Source organism: Perna viridis, chromosome 10, assembly GCF_037379345.1.
Source record: "Perna viridis isolate PV_CMFRI_1.1 ecotype Kerala chromosome 10, ASM3737934v1, whole genome shotgun sequence".
Lineage (NCBI taxonomy): Eukaryota > Metazoa > Mollusca > Bivalvia > Mytilida > Mytilidae > Perna > Perna viridis.
In genome coordinates, this window is record NC_142454.1 from 29,155,091 (window position 1) to 29,161,747 (window position 6,657).

Consider the following 6,657-nt stretch of genomic DNA (forward strand, 5'->3'; position numbering starts at 1 on the left):
AGAAATTACTACATCAAGATTTTCGATACAACAAACTCGTTAAAAACATTCATAAAGTGTTTAAACGGATACAAGTAACTCATTCTTAAATACAGATAAACTTGATAAAGATTAATAAGTGCGGGTATTTCTATCCCTTTGTTTTACGGTAAGCTCGATACTCACTCAGTAAGTTAACAAGACCGTCGAAAAGGCCCATTCGTAAGGGATATGGTTATATTGTTGTCGAATTATTGATGATAGCATTGTTTGATAATAACATTTATTCCATTATATGGTCTTTACATAGAAATAAAATCATTGATTTTAAAGCAGTTTATTTTTGGAATGACATGGTTTGTGCCATTATTGTATGACTTATGATGTAGCGTGGTTCTAAACCCCTCATGGGAAGAATTGGTATTGGTTTCACATACGATGGGGGACATAACTTTTTGTAGGTTTAAAGACGTCTGGAGCTGGCTTGTTAGAAAACTGCTAGTAGTCCTGTAAATTTGTGTAATTTATATTCAGTTTCTTTTTTTTCGTTTTAACACGGGACTCAGAGTTTTTATCAACTGATTTTCCGGTATGTTTAATTGTGTAATACGTTTACCACAATGGCTATATTTTAAGGGGGGTTGTGATCACGCCTAGTGTGATTTAAACCCGCCGTTTTTTGTGCCTGTCAAAATTTATTCATGATTGTGAGGAGGAACGTCATGACTAACGCCATCGCCACTGTTAGTAACAGTCTTAATTAATGTTATACGGTTACAACTGTATACTTTGGGGCACGAAATCATAATCTTACCTTAATGCAGTCGAATATATCTGTTGAAATCATGTTTCTCTATTCCTCGAGGTACTTTCGAATTCTTTCTTCAGTATTTACATTTAGACGTAAAAGCGATCTTCGCTCTTTTATTTCTATTTCTATTTTCTATTTTTACTCAGCCTCTATTTCAGTGTTTATTAACCCTAATTTTAAATTGCCTCAGTTTTTTTCAACAAGTGTTTTTTTTTTAGTGTTCTTTCAGTTCACTTTGTTCTAATTTTGATTTTTGAATTCAAGTTCAGTTCAGTCTTTTTCGCAAAATCTAGACGTTTTTTATCTGATTCATTTTCGTCCTCTGTTGTAAAAGTATCAAACTTAATTTATTTGAATTTGACGGATTTTAATTCACGCTTTTCGACAAAGTATCAATGATATAATGGAAGAAATCATTTATAAAAGCTTGGCTATCATGAACAGTACGTTTTCTTTTCAGGAAACCAACAAATTGTTCAGAAAAAAGTTGACATTTCTGAGGTTTCTGCATCTTTTGAATGTTTTCAGATATTACTTTATTACCTCTAACGCTAAGCATGCATATCGTTCATATGCTGGTGGTATACAGTTTAATACTTGTTTTGGTTTAGCATCTGGATCGTTTCTTCCATTTTGGTTGCATTCAGTTGATTGTAAAACAGTCTCAATCGAGTCTTTACTTGACCCAAGATTTGAAACATTGCTAGTTCTTCCTTGTTCGTTTTCTTCCGACTGACCGCCTGATGAATTTTCTAATTTACCGTCGATAATCATCCTGGACAACTCAAATATCAAAGGTCCCAAATAGTCTTCATAATATACCACCTTCCAAAACAATGGAATATAGTAAAATTAACCAATTTATTCGATCTTGTTTTGTCAAGTAACCTCATAATACCGACATCAAACAACATGATTAAACATAATATGCTGAATATCTCACAATGAATTACATCGATTGATGATATTGGAAATGTATACATCAATGATATGATTACTGCATTGGTTGGTTGTAGAAAAATAATCTATGTTTGAACGAAATGAATGTAGATCGAATACACTCGTGACGGTCGACATTGAATGAAGATCGAATAAATTTGCATTGTTAGAAGCTTAAAATATAAAGACAAGAATTGCGTAAAACCAATTAACACTTTTAAACATAACAAATACAGAATTAATGCAGTCTATTTTTAATTCCATAAATGTGGAACATACGTCGAGTAGAAATTGTTTACAAAATGACACTTTTATTCTACACAGTATGTATGTTTGGCATATCGGTATATGTCAAGAAAAACACATTATTAAACTGTTTAAAACAAATATTCATAATGGTGGCACGAATAACAAAGGACTTGTCACTTATCAATTTTATATCGATTAAAAAGGCATAGCAACAATGGAGATGTGACACAAAAGAATATTTTTTTTCAATTTTTGTTTTATTTGATTTATAACACCTTAAATAAATAATCTAAACGCCCCTTGAAGTCACTTACATCGTCAATTGAAGATACATTGCTTCAAAATCGACGATGACCCAAGCCATGTAAATTTTAATTAGCCATGTGATTACGTGACCGTGTTACGTCATTGCTTCTTAATTCATAGATCAAGTGGTTAAAATGCGTGGGCCTTCTGCATTTGTTTCATGAATTCTACAACTGAGACTGAAAATATTAAAAGTTTTGGTTTGCCAACGAATATGTACTTAACGTTGTATCAATTTAAACCACTTCGAGAAGAAAATGATCAACACCGTCAGAAATATTAAACTATAACATGTATCCACAGTGAGACGACACCTCTACTGTTCGAACATTACAAAGAAATATGTCATTATGTTTTGTCATGTAATATTGAACGTATTACGTACGGTAAATTTAATTCATATTCTAAGATTTAAAAAGCTCCGACCTCGATTATTCGATGAAAATATTTCAACCGTTTTAACAGAACGTTATTCCTGACAAGACGATGATACGAACCTGTTTATTTTGTATTTGTTTTTGATCATTTTATTTCATAACCCATACGGGTTTCGTGCTGTAGCTTACTCATGATGTTAATCTTTTTGCTAAAATTAAATATTTTAACTGACCTATATATACAAAAATACTCTCCGTACCAGAAAAGCTCCTTCCTTAAACTCACCTAGGGTCACCCAATATAATAATGTAATGTATACTGTGTATTGTGTCAAATTATCCATGTAAATTGTTTTATTTCAAAATCCGTACGACAAAAGAAGTTATACTTTTAATTATTATCGAAGTCATACACTTGTGTCGATGCCTGTGTCACGGGTCGCCGAACCCTGTAAAAATAGAAGAAGCCGTACATGCTATCTCTTGGTCATAATTAGATCTATCTGGCTTGTCTATTAATATAACCCAGTGTCAAAGAAAGATCGATTCACAGAATGCCACTATTTTCGTTGTACCCTTTTTTCAAGTCCTAAAAAATTGTGTGCCAAATAGTGGTGTATTCACCACGGGGGTGTATGCCTAATGAAAATGAAAAGCAAACAGAAAACGAGAAGAACCTCAGTCTTCTTACGTACAAAACACGATTATTGTTTCCATACACAGATCAGTGGACCACTCCGCATCATATATACAGGCTATTTCTGAGGATACATTATTTTTTTTCGAGCACATATATGCTTTTTCAATGTTCCCATTTGGATATTGAGAACCAATGACGCCGCAGAGCCATATATAGTAATAGAATGTTACGTCCGATTTTTATTAATGCATATTAACTAGGTGGTTGGGTAAACACAAATACAACTGTCTAACTTTATTTAGCGCTAACATGATGAAAAAGCGTTATTAATCTCGAATATATACATAATATTTTTCTCTATTATAAACGTTTATAAAATGATTGTTTTTTTGTCATGTCTCCTGTGTGAATTAAAAAGTTTCTTTTAAAATAAGAGATGACATCCACGCAATTATCCAAATAAACAAAATCATGCATTTTTGTCAGAAGAATGAACTCTATAATAAATCTGTGCCTATCATTTAAATAAAATCATATCATATAGTGGTATATTTTAATTAGTTTGATGATGGAAATGTCTTAACGCTTACCCTACCGCTGCACTTGAACCATGTGCCAGTTTTAAGTGGATTCCTAGTTGCTAATTTTGTTTGTTCATGTTGTTACATTGTATGCTTTATTTTGGTTATTTAATGTTTTCTGTTGTGTGTGTCAGTTTTCAATGTCTGGTCTTTTAGGTTCATAGGAAAATGCTTCATGTTTACCATAAACTCATCGAAAATAGAACCATCGCTTAACGTGATTACTGTAAAACGTAAAACGTTTCGCTATTTTTCACGGTAAGACCCAACACACAAATATCAAACTGGCGTGATTTTTTTTCTTTGAAAAACATTATAATGCCATTTAAGGACCTATCGCGAATTCAAATCTGCGAAAAAACAGATTGATCACAGAAACCACAGAAAAGACGGTACAACAATTCTGAGTTTACAGTATATGGTTGGTAATGATTTATCAGCAGTATGTCATGAATTTGGGGACTATCTAGTCTCAGCTTCCTTGAAATTACGAACACTACAAATACAAGGAACTTAGAATTATGATAATTGGTTTTGAAAGTTGACATTTTACAGTCTAGAAATAACGAAAATATCGATACAACAAAGTTATAATTTGTTAAAGGTTTTGCGTCCGTCACCCATCATGACCTAAATAACCTTTTTAGTGTCCTTTTCGATTATGATCAACGACAACAAATGTTTCTCTTTGCTGGATTTCACCTTCAACGAAGAGTAATAATTTATTGTAGTTTTCTGCACACACTTCTCGTTGATGCGTTTTATGCTATAAATTTAGTTTCTTTTATGTAAACTGGAGTCTTCCCTATGTTAATGACGTCGGTGATGCTTCGTTGTGTTTTCGTCTATGCCTTCTTTCTTTGTTTACGTTTACTACGCATATGTATCAGGAAACTGAAAAATGGCCCTCGAATCAAAGCCTATTCTTTTAGTGAATTGTGGTGTACAGTAGGCGGTGTGATGTGAAATGAAAATACACGCATCAACTGCAGAAGAGACTAAAGGATCGAACTATTGTTGTTCACTCTAAACGCCCTGACGTTTTCACCGAAACATATCGTCTGTGGTTTTCTATCCGTGACAATACAGCCAATGTACTTAGGCGCAATCCTTACATATATTTTCAGTGTAAGCATTTAAGTGGACCTACTTGAGTAATCCGACATAGATAATCTACTATAATTTACTACGACATTTATCATTCAAATGGGATTTTCCTGTTACACTTCAGATACTATTTAATTTTTGTCTAATATTGGTCTGGATACAATTGAACGGTACAAATGAATTATGACTCATATTTGTTCTTTTTATTTTCATATTTCAACTATGCCCGAAGATCAGATCAGTTGTTCGAAGCTCGTGCTACTTTTACACTTTATGTTTAAAGAACACTGTTTTTTACTAATACAAATCATATATGCCAAGACGTGACACATGTCCGTACACCAATCAATAGTATACAGGAATCATTTTTGTTTGTGTATAATATAACAAGAATGGATATGTTGAATATGTTAGAGACAACAACCACACCGGGAAGAGGATACCAGCTCAGGGTCACCCATGAATCTTCAATGAACGACGAGGAGAACTTCACACCACTTCAGGGCAGGCTGATAATACATACAGAGGCCCGATATTCCTGAATTAGGACAAGCGCAAACGATTCGGCTGGATTAAGGTACTTTGACGTGATCCCAACCTTCGCGCCTTTTAAAATAAGGCTGCTGTGGAAATATATTACACAATTAAACACACATAAAGTCAGTTCAGGTAGGTGTGAGTCCCTAGTCAAAACAGAAATAACAAAAATGAGTATACGTTTCAAATGAACAAACAAATGATATCTAGAAGTTAACGAACCAGCTCCACATCAGTTTAAACCTACAAAAAGTTATGTCCTCATCGAGTTTGTAAAATCAATCCCAATTCTTTCCATGCAGGGTTCAGAACCACGGTACCTCATGAGTCATACAATAAGGACAAAACCAGTGTTATGCCGAACACTGCTTTTAAAGATAGAAATAGTTTGTTAGTTTCTATGTGAAGACGCTATGCGCGAATAAATGTTAATACCAAAACAAAAGGAAAAAAACGAAAAAAAAAAAAAAAAAAAAAAACTACCTTTATTGATTTGACAACTACTTGTATGTCCTTACAAGCCTATAAGCCTATTCACCGGTTAAAACTACTTTTTTGTGAGTATTGTACTTTCGGTGCTTTGAGGAGAATATTACCATAAAATATAGAATGGGAGATACCCGCACGTACTATACTATAATGTCAGCAGTAAGTTGGGTTTCTTTGGTCATGTATGGCTTGGATGACGGTTCTTGTACCTAGAAAAATAAAAAGGGCCAAGAACATAGTATCTTTTAAACTGCTACAATCTAATTTAAATACCCAAGCCAATACATAAACGTTTTAATGTTTCTCTTTGTTTCCTTTGTGAGGATAGGTAGATGGAAGTTCATAGGTAAAGACCAGCAAAGAGAAATTACATATGTTAAAATTTGGGGATCGTTGATCATAATTGAAAAATAAAATTTTGTAATCATCATGAACTTAAGTTCCATTAATCTGAAGTGTCTATAATTTCAAGATATTTTGTTAGATGAGACTAGCTATAGATAATATATGACACATTAGTGATAAAACATCATCGACCATGAAATCACTCTTAAAAGAAATTTTATTTTCGTTTGTTTGTGGTTAACGTGAGACATTGTTTTTTTTTAGCGAACAGTACTGTTTTAAAGGAATTCGTGTTTT